Below are 13,707 nucleotides of genomic sequence, written 5' to 3'. Positions count from 1 at the left end.
GAGTAGACCCAGAAAGACGTGTTAGAGAATGGTTAAAGAATCATATTAAATTGAAACGCAGCCGTCTGCGTATATTTATAATGATTTATATTTATTTGAATGTTGTGCATACTAGTGGTGTATATATTGAATAAAATTGGCGATAAAGTTAAACCTTGTGCTAGACCTAGACCTTGATAGTTATATCTAGGTCCTATTAGCTTGTTAGTATGATCTCTGATGTATATAACCCTCTCTGTATAAAAGCTGGAAATTGTTTTGACGAATACGATTGGCATCCGCAAGAAATTAAACAGTTTTATTTTAAACTGATTGGTATACTCCCTCAATATTCATTAACATTACTAGTTGGTAAAAAAGTCTGGTGTTTGAAAGCTTCTTTTGTATTCAAACTGGTTTTCTGTGAGTAAATTCCCTCTCTATAATTACCAATATAGTCTAAATTTTATTAGTCAAGTAAAAATTGTCACAATCTAAAGAGATTTCTTTGTTGATCTTTTCTCTTATAGCTACATTATCTGTAAACCCTAGACATTGAGTTATTTTATATGGTGTTATTTTGTCAGGGTGCTGTTTACTTTTAATACTTATCCCAAGACTTTTGTATTGCATATTGTATTAGACGTTAATATTTAGTACCTAAAAACACTAACAAGGTAAGTCGGAGACAGTGTTCTCCAAACGCGACTGATTAAAGTAAAAAAGATATTAATTTACAGTAAAATAATGAACATCATTGCTTTCGCAGACTTTTTTCTGATTACACTTCACTATAACTGTCATGAAGACTCCCCCATCCATCCGAAAAAACCCTTGTTAAATTACTAAGTAAATTGAATTACCAGACCGAAAAAAACTACACTTCCACACAGTCTGAGAAAAATGCCGACCGTTCTCCGACAATGCCATCAATTATTCCAAATTGAAAGTAATCGTATTTAAGCCCAAAAGTGTACATCAGGGCCGGGAGTATTCCCTTCATCTTGATTCAGACGAATTAAGAATACTTTTTGTGTGCCGAATCAAAGATTTCTGCCTAGTCAGCACCCCAATTCTGTCGAGTGTTTTTTTTTCTTTTTGCTCACAATGTCACTCTCCCCGCAGAAATAATAAAATAAGGCTGGCACGTATACGGGGGATGGACGAGGGTGTGAATACTAAGCGCTCCAAGGGGTGTTTTTCAATGGTAGATTTGGTGAGTTAGGATTATTTGAAGTAGCAACCAATTGTTGGTGGCTTCAACAGATACTTTATAAGTTATTTTAGAAACATCCTTTGTTTGTGTCCTTATTTTAAAAAATTATAAAAAACGCTGAGACTCGTCAACTTTGAAATATAAATGTACGCTTTTTAAACATACATTTAAACGTACAGGCTGATTTACGCAAGCCTAGCATAGTCCAAAATCTTTATTTTTAACGAAACACTCTGTTTCATTAAAAATAAAGATTATTATTCCAAAAACTTTAATTTTTGAAAGCTCCTTAAAAACTTATTCTCAACAAAATATATCATTTAGGGTCTACAATAAATTGAAATTTCGATAGGAGTGTTTTATCTGAACCATTGAGGTAAAAAAAAACTCTTTTCGTAGTTCTACCGCTCGCAAAAGATGGAAACAGACGGAGAAGAAAATACTCCAGATTATGGAAAAATGAGAGAAAGGGATTCTACGAGTATATCTCCTTTTATGAAGATTAAGAAAACAATAAGGTCCCCTGCTTATAATAATGTTTAAATCTGACTGTTGTACATTTTTATTACTTTCTTGTATAATGATAATCTATTCTAAAATACTTAAGCTCTATTTTTTGCCATAAGACCTCGTGCCGCTAGTCCCATGTCATCGTCCTGTCAGGAATTTACATTTATGAGCTATTCAGTCTAATGACATATTTTCCTTCCAATAAAATATAGAACTTATAAAAATGAACGAAGAATAAAAACATTTTAAAAAAAGATTTATAACAATACTGGTTGCAAAACTAGTACATCTCGAAATTATTATATCTAGATTGGAGTTTAATTAATCTTTTACTTCTGGTAGGAAACTGACTCGGTCACATGCCGTTGATGTTAAAGGTCTGTCATTCTGATTGTAATCAAAATCAGCTGCTAGGTTAATACAATGTTTAGGCATATTACTAGATGGTCTCAAGTGTTAGACATTTTTTCTTCTTACCAATGTCTGATTTTCTTTCTCAACGACATATCACCTTGGCGCTTGTAAACATCGTCTTACCACAGCAGGCGTCCATTGTCCATCTTCTCTTATAACCACATTATCCCCTACACTTAGTTCTTCTTTTGTAGCTATATTTCTATCATAGAAGTGCTTGTATAATTTTCTTTTATTATCCAATTTATTCTTTTCACTTTTTAGGTCTACTTGTCCTGGTAAATATTTTGCATGTAAAATTAGAAGTTTGCCTCTATCTCTACGACTATTCAAGATTTGTGCTGGGGATGTATCTATATCTTAAACGAATTTATTATTGACCGGGATGTTTTGCACTGCAACAGAAAACTTTCAATCCACTTTGTGAGATAATCCCTCACGATTATATAAAATGCTTTCCAAATTCACAAATATCAGCCGCTAGCATTTGAAATGGCAGTTCTGAAATTCCTCGTAGTATTAACGGCTCTTTAACATTATTTCTCTGATATTTCTCACAATTAACACTAACTAAAACCACTAAATCCTTATTAATATTTGGCCAGAACCACAACTGTCTCGCTCTTTGCTTTGTTTTTGTAACCCCAAAGTGTGTTTCATGGAGTAACTTTAACATCCTATGCCGGAAATAATCCAAAACTATAACAACTATGTCCCTATAAAATATCAAATCATTTAATAAGTAAACGTCAAGCCTAATATTAAGATAATCTTTTAATATGTAAGGTACCCTCGATGCGTATGACGGCCACCCTTTGTCACAAAAATCTCTAATTATTTGAAGTTTCTTATCCGGTTTAGTTTAAGCTATAAATTCCTCTCTCCTCTCTTCTGTTATATTTATTGTATGCACTATTTCCCTTACAAAAGCATCATTATCTATCTTTTCCATTAGTAATAAACATTTTTATCTAAGTTCACTCGCCAAAGATGGGAGTGGAAACATAAGTTTTTTATAACTGAGAAACCTACTATGGTTTAGTTAATATTGGGAAACAGTCTTTCTTCTATTAAAAGAACCCGCTAATATACAGTGAAAGCAAGTCTAGTGAAACAAAGAAATTCACACTAAGCTTTTACCTTTTTTATACTAGCTCAGCAGATAATTATTAAGATGAATATTTCCGTTAACTGGTCAATATTACAACTGGTCATTATTTTATTTTTCTTCCTCGTGTACCATATATAATTACTAATAGGTTTTCTGAGCGAACATACAAATATTTTAGTTTTGATTTTTCTTTTTCACAAGACAAAATGGCGCCCTTTTTGGCAAATTATATATGGCTTTTCTTCGTATTATTTATCCCATCTTTCTGGTTTAGCTCTACTAGCTATTATCTCCGTCTTTTTAATTTTGCTTTTGTTTATGTGCAAGTAAGAATGATCAAAAGAACCACGTCCACATCTCTTACGATTCTAGACAACTCGAACAACAACAAAAAATTGGAATTTTAAGATCCAGCTCCTTTTTTAGGTTAATAATATGGAATTAGATATAATATGGGATAATTCAATGTATTATGTTAAATAAATATTAAAAATTGCACTTATAAAAAAATGTTATTATTTTATTTCCATCAAAACCTGTATTCATGTGTGCCCCGCAGAAAATATTGTCTTGTCCACATGTGCCTTCCTTAGGGGCACATGGGGACTAATTACATCTACTTGGAATTTAATGCACGTGTCCTAAATAATTTAATTACTGCCAAATTTAAATGTACACAAAGACTCACAAAAATGTGAATCTTACATAGAAGAAATTTGTCCACATGTGCCCCCTCCTCCCTGCTACTATTTTTGTAACAATATTTCGAGAATATTTTTCTCAATATGGATTAGAAGGCACATATTTTTGCAGAACGCTTTAATCAAACGAACTTCTAAAACCGTTCTTGCATTCTTACAATGTTTTGGTCTGATTTTCATTATTTTATTTGCTTTCATTAGTGTTCTTGGCTTACACGTAAAATCAGTTCTTCTCAATCTAATGTAACTAAAAGATTCTACTGAACATCAACACATTTGAATAAGTCAATGACATTAATAAACCTGACTGAAAAATACGTTATTTGTTATCAGCTTCATCAATTTTTATTAATTAATTAGCTACCATAATAAGTATTGACCTTAAGTTTTATTTTTATTATGTAAAAAGTTGAGTAAATTCTTTTAAATGATCTTGTAGAAATTTAGAATAAAAATAAAATATTAAACTTGTTTACAGGGTAGGTTACAGTTCAATTTCATTATTTCATCGGTAGGGTTCGCTCTCTATAAAATGAATTAAAACATTGTATTTCTGGAAGATAGAAATAGTTTTCAAATATTTAATAAATACGCTAAATAGTTTTAAGACACAAAGTGGTATCTATTTTCTTTCAACAAAATTAGATGACGCTATATAGGAAGAGCATCATCGTTTATCATTCTTTGTTTATATTCCTATGCGTGATCGGCTTACCGAATAATAATTTTCCACAAGTTTATATTTTAAGTAATACCAATATTAATTCCACTTACATGTCCTGCTCTAGCGTCTCCACCCAGATATCGTTTGGGCTTCTTCTCCCATTTTTTCCATGAATTTGCAAATCACAAATGATTTGATGAAAACGTTAATCACAAGTGATTAATGTTTTGACGTTCGAATATACCGAACCATCTTAACAAATGCTCTTTTATTTTGACATCAATTGCTCCACCCCTACACTCATATACTTATTTTTACTTTTATCCTTTTTATAATTCCACTCCATCCGTCTAAGAATTCTCATTTATGTTAGATAAATTCATTGTTCCTTTATTTTAACTAACCAAGACTCAGTTCCATACATCATAGCTAGTCTTATTACAGTTTTATAGAATTTTACCTTTAGTTTCATGGAGATCTTTAAGTCACATAACACACCAGTTGCCTCTTTCCATTTCATTCGTTAAGTTCTATTACATGCATCTCGATGTATTTCTATTATTAAACGTATATAATATTCCCTGGTGCACCAGGGAAGCACCTATCCTGTAGTTTTTTTGTTAACTACTCATGGGCAAAATTATAAACAAAGTAACATCTCTCAATCTCGGATACAGAATGGGCAACAAAAGAATTTGTATGGTGTGTTACGCAGATGATGTAGCAATTATTGCCGAATCAGAAGATGATCTTCAGAGACAGCTCTTTCAGTTCTTTCAAATAAGCCGCCAACTAAACATGACCATTTCTACCAACAAAACTAAATCTATGACAATAGCAAAAGATCCGCTCAGATGTAAGTTATGTTACTGCTGTTTTGCAGTAAGATAATAGCAACAGAGATGGAATGCCTGCGAAGATGCTGCAGAGTAACAAGAATGGATAGGAGAAGTAATGACGAAATAAAGCAAAGAACATCAATAGAAACAGACATACTAACATATATAGAACAAAAAAGACTAAAGTGGTATGGACATGTAAGAAGAGCTAGCGACAGCAGATGGATAAAAAGAATAACCGAATGGAGCCCCATAGGAAGGAGGAAAAGAGGACGACCCCGAAAATCCTGGAGGAACGAAGTAGACGACGCCATGAGTAAGAGAGGACTAAACGATGGAGAATGGAACAACAGAGAGAGATGGAAACGGTTGAGCGAAGGAAGGCAGTGAATACTGTAGAATCCCTAAATATATATATATATATATATATATATATATATATATATATATATATATATATATATATATATATATATATATGTAAGTTATGTCCGGTTCCACCAACGTGATCTAAGTAAAATCTTTTGCTTAGTCAAAAAAATTTCTAAGTTGTAATTTGCGTTCCACCATACAAGTTTTTACTTAGCTTAACCAAGAAAAAACTTAAGTTCTTAGAAATACCAACTTTGCCAAATTGTCAGAAATTATTAAATTGTTGACTCGTTATTAATGCAGAAACAACAAAAAGAGAAGAAAAAAAAACGTTTGTGTCATTTTTGATGCTGTCTTTAATTCACTGTCATTTCAATATTTATTGTAAATGTAAATGGTGACCTGTGTTCTTGTGTATTTTGATATTTTATTTTGTAGCTAGTGTAACACTATATTCTATATATACACACACGATAAACTATACACAAAAAAATATAAAAATAAAAATTCTATCAACACAAAAACATCTACGTACGTTATATACATATACACTATAAACTATTATATATACTGTATACTACTTTTATATTATAGATTAGTATACTACGATATTACTATATAGTATACCACGATACTATGATTAAGATGACACTGTGTTACTAGCAAACAGCCTAAATGATCTACAAGCGTTACTAGACCGAGTGAGAACTGTGAGCGTAACATACGGACTAGACCTTAATATTAAGAAAACTAAATTCATGGTTGTCAGCTGTGCAAATTTAGTTTCCGGGGCACTAATGGCACAGGTAGCGAAGAGATCCAGAGAGTTGACAGATTCACTTACCACGGAACTACCCTCAACTCACAATAGGACTACGCTCAAGAGATTAGATCCAGAGTTGAAATGGCACGGTCTATATTTATCCAGTTGAGATCCTTGCTGTGCTACAGTGATCTCAGTTTGGGAACCAAGATGCGGATAGTGAGGTGCTACATTCTTTAAGTGTTACTATATGGAGTCTGGACACTGACACAAGCCACAGAAAAGCGGATTGAAGCCATCGAGATGTGGATCTACAGGAGGATACTAAAAGTATCTTGTGTGGATCATGTCACCAACGTTGAGGTCCTACAGCGCATGACAAAAGAAAAAGAAGTGATTAATTTAGTGAAACAACGTAAGCTTAAGTACCTCGGGCACGTGATGCGGAACGAAGAAAAATATCGAATTCTTCAACTCGTTATGCAAGGTAAAATATTTGGCAGGAGAGGACCAGGACGCCGTCGTATCTCGTGGCTGAAAAACCTCCAACAATGGTTTGGAATGACCTCCGCGCAGCTGTTTCGCAGATCAGTCAATAAAACCACGATAGCCTTGATCATCGCCAACATCCGGACCAGATAAGGCACTAAAGAAGAAGAAGAAGAAGCCGGTTTGTTGTATTCTAATGATTTCTCTTGCACTTGCCTCATTATTATAAATATAGCGTCGGTGAATGATCTTCCCGACCTTGTTGTTCTTCTGCTAGTGTTATAATTTCATTCCAGTTTATTTGATATCACTTTGGTTGTTAATTTTAGTGTTGTGTTTAATGAGTTAATTCCTCTGTAATATTCCGGGTCAAATTTGTCTCCATTTTGGAAGAGAGGTATTAGGATGCTTGATCTCCATTCTTGAGAAATTCTGTTTTGTTCTATTGATTTTTGGATTAGTTTTAGTAGTTGTTTGGTCATATCTGGCCCTCCGAACTTTGTGAGTTTATTCGGCATTCTGTCATCAAATTACCTTAATTTCTTTACCTCTTCCTCCTCAATATTTATTTCTTCGTTTACCGTCACCTCGGGTACTTAATTCTCGAACAAAATTCGTATTTTTTGACTTAAGTAGATGGTATAAGATTGATAAAATTTTATATCTGATGTTTGCATCTTCGATTTTAGACCAACGATTAAAAATAAAAAAATTTTTTGTCATATTGCTGACTTAAGTAAACACGCTATATATATATATATATATATATATATATATATATATATATATATATATATATTATATATATATATATATTATATATATATATATATATATATCTATATATATGTATATATATATATATATATATATATATATATATATATATATATATATATATATATATATCCAGTTTGAGTACACAATAATATTATTTGCGTTAACAATTATCCACCTTGTACTAATTGAATGACAAAATATAAAAAATCAAAGGTGAAAATTAATTATTAAATATTATGAAGAAACTTAATGAAGCCAGTTTGTAAACACACAATTAAAAAACAGGTTTATAAGCCAAGACACTTGCTGTTGTTTAAGTCAGTATAAAACCTGCCTACCTATCGTAAGTTTCTGAACATTCTGGATCTTTTAAAATGCTTAAAATTGTTGTGGTACTAGTTTTATCGGCATATTTAGTTAATGCTGGGGTAAGTACGAAGAGTTTTTAGACTTTATTTTTTTTATTAATTTGGGAATACTTTTTATTGGTTGTTATAATTATAAATTAAATTAAGGTAAATTATATATTTGCGATAAAATCTTTTGTTTTCAAATCTGAATTTTTCTTAAAATGACACCAAAGAGAAAATAAAGATGGATAAGCCCTAATGGATGTTTAGCCCAGTCTGGTTATGCAAAAATCATCGATTTTACGGCAAAATTTTTCGGAGATATCTGAAGCTTTTAAGACATAGGTGGGGGTTACTATATGACGAATAGATGAAAAAGTACTCGCATTTTTAACTTGGGTTTTTTTAACACTAATTTATTGTCACAATTTGATTTTTTGTCTATAAGTTTTTTCCCTTATATTTTACATAAACAATATTTATATCATTTTTTATATCAAAAATATCTTTATTTTCTCGTTTTTTAAATTAAAATTGATAAATAATTTACGAAATATTTGCAAAAAAGCAGTTCTTTGCACTAATTTATAAATTTTATTAATTTTTTTATTAACAAAATAAAATGTTATTAATACATTTAATCATCGAGGAATTACCGTCTTTTAAATTTGTGCGAAATTTCCCCCCGATCGGTCAAATAGTATAAAAGCTAATTTAATTTATTTATCCCTAAGGCTAAATATTTAAACTATTGAACTTGCTCTATTAATGATGTAGACACATATAGCAAATTTCATAGGATTCTTTAAAACTTAAACTATCTCAGAAGTTAAATGCATATTACGTTTTCATCGAAATTATTTACAAAATAAACGTTTGAAAAATTGGTATGTTTTTTACTTATAAACAATTGTAATAACTTTTCAATATATTTTTCAAGCTACAAACTTGTAAGTACAACCATTGGATACCTGATAAAAAACTCACATTAAAAAAAACCTATGACCAATAGGAACGAAGTTAAAGACTATTTAAAAAAAATCATATCTCCATTGTTTATAAACATTAAGAAGTAAAATTTGCACAAATTTTGAATGAAAATCTAAACTTTATATTGAAACTTCATCCAAAATTCATCTAATTTTTCGAAACTTACAGCGAAACAGAAGGTACTTTCGAAAGATCCACATAGGAAAGTGGAGGGGATAACTGTTTCAGCTCTGTTTTTTTTTTCAAGATCGGAACTTCAAATTGAAACACGTAGGACAAATTTACATTATCTCGGCTTCCATTACAGCTAGAACGCTTTTTTAAATCCGGGATAGCTCATCGAAATATAAATAACTATATTTATATATGTGAATAGGTATATGTACAGTACGAGGACGGTAAACACATTTATTTATGTTTTTAGATCTAAATATCTCCAAAGATCACAGAGTATACCGTCCTCGTGTTCCTACATTGTATATGTATTCATGTGAATAGGATAAAGGTCATCTATATAATACCGGTAATATATCTTAGTATGCGTAAAAAAGGCGGTATGAGTAGCAGCTGCCACGCTCCGAAATTTTGTCAAAATACTCCTTAACTTCGTTCCTATTGGTCATAGAAGGTTTTTTTTTAATGGGAGTTTTTTTACCAGCTATCCGATGGTTGTACGAACAAGTCTGGAGCTTGAAAAATATAGAAGATATTACAATTGTTTATAAGTAAAAAACATACCCCCTTTTCAAACGTTTATTTTGTAAATAATTTCGATAAAACCGCAATATACATTTAACTTCTGAGATAGATTATGTCTTAAAGAATCCTATAAAATTTGCTAAATGTGTTTAGCATCATTAATAGAGCAAGTTTAATAGTTTAAATATTTAGCCTCAGGGATAAATAAATTTAATAACTTTTAAACTACTTGATCGATCGAGGGGAAATTTCGCACAAATTTAAAAGACGGTAATTCTTCGATGTTCAAATGTATTAATAACATTTTATTTTGTTAATAAAAAAATCAACAAAATTTATAAATTAGTGCACAAAAACTGCTTTATTGCAAATATCTCCGTAAATTGTTTATCAATTTTAATTTAAAAAACGGAAAAATTAAGATATTCTTGATATAAAAAAATAATATAAATATTGTTTATGTAACATATGAGGGAAAAAACTTATAGACAAAAAATTAAATTGTGACCATAAATTATTGTTTAAAAAAAACGCAAGGTAAAAATACGAGTACTTTTTCATCTATTCGTCATCTAGTAACCCCCAGCTACGTCTTAAAAGCTTCAGATGCGAAAAAAATTTTTTTTAACCAGACTGGGCTACTTCTAAATTGAAATAATTGTATCATGTCAAGAAAAGATTGTTAATTCTTTTTTAATTGTACATTCCCGTTTGAACGCCTCCCAACCCATGTCTGTGTTTTGGTTTTCCTCTTTTGCTTCTTCCAACTGGTATCCACCTAACTGGTATTTGCTCAGGAAGTCGTGTTTCATCTATTGTATGAATATGGTCATACAAAATTAGCTCCCTATTTACTGTAATTAATGTGACTATCATAGTTTTTTAGTATTTACGCGTTAGGTATTATTTCCAAATTTAATTTTCTGGTGGACCGTCGCCAGATTCGCCTTATCTCGAATTTCACCTAATGAGTTTTTCCACCAAACCCACAATATATATTACAGTGGGTGATCAAATTATTATGATCACTTCAAAAAACTTTGTATTTTGCTGTTTACTAAAGAATAAAACTGCATATAAGCGTCTAGTGATGTGAATATAATATAAAAATAGATAAATAAACACGTTCTTTTACAAAATTTTAAAATATTTTTTTCTTTGACCTTAAATAACAATTTTTTTTAATATTTTGTGTGACCTCCTTTAGCTTCGATGACAGCTTTGATCCTCCTTAGCATGCTTTGAATGTTTCTTAGGCAGTCTTCTTTTATTTTATCGTTTCCAGGTGCCAGGTGGCAATGAGTCTCTCAATTAACAGCTGCTTATTTTTGACAGTTTCCTGTGCAATCCCCCTCTTCATAAGCTCCCATAGATTTTCGATCGGATTGGGGTCTGGGGAATTACCTGGCCACTTCAGTACTTTAATTTTCTTTTTTTCCAGGTACGATGTTACTGTTTTTGCCTTATGGCACGGTGCTGAATCGTGCATAAAGTTAAAATCCTCCGATTTGCCAAACCAGTCTTTGGTTTGGCGAATCGGAGGCATAACTATAAGATATTTTTTATGATAAAAACAGTGGTTTTATGGATTTAAACTTTAGTAGTGACGTGATTTACCTTATTCCAATCCTTAATTGTCCAATTTTGGTGTTCTTTGGCCCATTCCAGTCTCTTTTTCATCATTGCGATGGTCAACTTTGGTTTTTTGACAGGACGGCATGATTTTAAATCTTGCTCAGCAAGCCTTCTGCGGACTTTTATGTCAGAAACTGGCATCACAAGTCCTGTGATGATTCTTCTTGGCTTCTTTCTATTGTTTACGAAGATTTCCCTCATTTTTCTTTTGTCTCTGGGTGTAGTGACACGCTTTCGACCACATTTTTGGGCACGCTGGTGAGTCAGGGGTTTGTTGGTATCAATTTTTTTCTTGATATTGTTGAGCTATCTGACGTTGGGAAAGCTTTGTATTCAATAAAAGTGTTTTTATCTCCACCATTGTACACACAGGGACGTCTTTAGCCTTACCCATTATGATTTTCTTCTCAAAAATCGAAATGTTTTGAAAATGTCTTTAAAATTAAAACTGATAGTTTTTTTTCACTCACAATCACCACTAATACATGAATAAAACATACTACAAAGATAAAACGATACTAATCTTTCAAAAAAATACAAAAACATACAAATTCAGTTGTAAACTCCAAGCGCAAATTCACCACAATGTGTATGTTGTCACGTAATTTGACAGAGCTGTAAACGTCAAAAAAAAAGTGAGGTTATTAGTGACAAAATATTATATTTTTTATTATAAAATTTTTGAACCCATTTGAAAACCTTAAACTTTTGTGACTGATCATAATAATTTAATCACCCACTGTAATTACTGAAATTATTATTCAGATTTAGCCATACTACTCACACTCCCTCTAAGGGGAAAATTCACTCATCCATGATACCTACGGTATCAAAAAGATTGAGCTCTGGTGGGACTCTTTCCGTGTTATCGAACCCTAGGTGACTTGGTTTGCTGGAGTATCTCCCAAAAATTTTCGTACACACCTGGACGTCGCGAGGAGTACAGCTTTCTGCATGGCCTTATAAAGATGTTCATTTAGACCCAGCTGTTTTATGTTCACTAGGAGGTTTTTGGGAATAACACCAGTAGTAGATAGAATAATATTATTACTGAAATTATAACTGAGAATTACTGAAATTATTATTATCATTATCATTATGCAGAAATATAACACACTTGTTTTTTTAGCCGTCTTTGACGAACACGGATGCTACCGTTAAGGAGACACTGTTAAAATGCGCTACAGAAACTAACTTGCCATACCAGCAATTCTTGGACAATCTTAAAAATGGACAACACGATTCGAGCACAAAAAAATTCATTCACTGCTTTTATAAAATTCTAAATATAATTAATGATAATAACACGATAAACATGGATAGAGCTTCAGAATATATACGTCGGGAATATGGTGACAAAGCAGGGTATATTATTGAAAATTGTCTAAAGACCAAACAGAATGCTATTGAAACTGCCTTCGCGGTGCGGCTCTGTATTGGAAATGCTGTAAATAATTAAGTGTTATGATTTAATAAATTATTTTTTAATAAACATGTAACATTTATTTGTGCACATTTATGCTTTCGTTCTTTTTTCTACGCCCTATATTTCAAGTTCCTTATATTGCATCTATTTGTTGCACTTAAAACGGCTGCGGCTGTTCAAAGTTAAAGTGGCAAAAGTAAACAGGTTTACTACTTTTATTGACAATATGCTACAATTTTACTTTAAAATAAATAATAAAATTTATAATAAAATATAGGACGTAAACAGCAGGTTGAGAAAAGGACATAATACACCAGACCATAATATATTCACCATGCAATAGGTAATAGAGAATGATCACAGAAAAATAAAGAAGTGTACTAAGAATATAATAAGAAGTTTTATAGATATGGAAATATATATATATATATATATATATATATATATATATATATATATATATATATATATATATTGATATGATTAGTGTTTAAAGAAAATAATTTATAAGTTATATACTAGATAATATTAGACATAACAAGTATTTGGTTATTTTAAGAAGTTATATACTAGAGAATTTAATAAAATTTATTTATGTGAGGGCATTTTTAAGAAATTAGCATATTAGCAATTTAAAAGCATATAAAAAGTATTTTTTTTATATAATTATAATGTTGTAAATATATTTAAGTGAGCCATGTGACTAGGCAACCAGATATACATACTCTGAAGTGACATTTAAGGAATGGTTGTAAATATAAAGTGGGGT

General features: G+C 31.2%; 1 protein-coding gene and 1 long non-coding RNA gene across 2 annotated transcripts in view; one reads left to right on the top strand and one right to left on the bottom strand.

The window, feature by feature from the left end:
- The window catches only part of LOC140445955 (uncharacterized), a 249,157-nt gene that overhangs the window by 69,608 nt on the left and 165,842 nt on the right, over positions 1 to 13,707 (bottom strand). The window lies entirely within an intron of this gene.
- On the top strand, positions 8,025 to 13,017 carry LOC140447007 (uncharacterized). The gene is made up of 2 exons (XR_011951556.1): positions 8,025 to 8,266; positions 12,642 to 13,017. It is a non-coding gene; the product is annotated as an uncharacterized lncRNA (long non-coding RNA).

Source organism: Diabrotica undecimpunctata, chromosome 7 (genome assembly GCF_040954645.1).
Source record: "Diabrotica undecimpunctata isolate CICGRU chromosome 7, icDiaUnde3, whole genome shotgun sequence".
NCBI classification, from domain to species: Eukaryota; Metazoa; Arthropoda; class Insecta; order Coleoptera; family Chrysomelidae; genus Diabrotica; species Diabrotica undecimpunctata.
The sequence above is the reverse complement of the archived record's forward strand: the minus strand, read 5'-3'. Positions and strand labels throughout refer to the sequence as shown.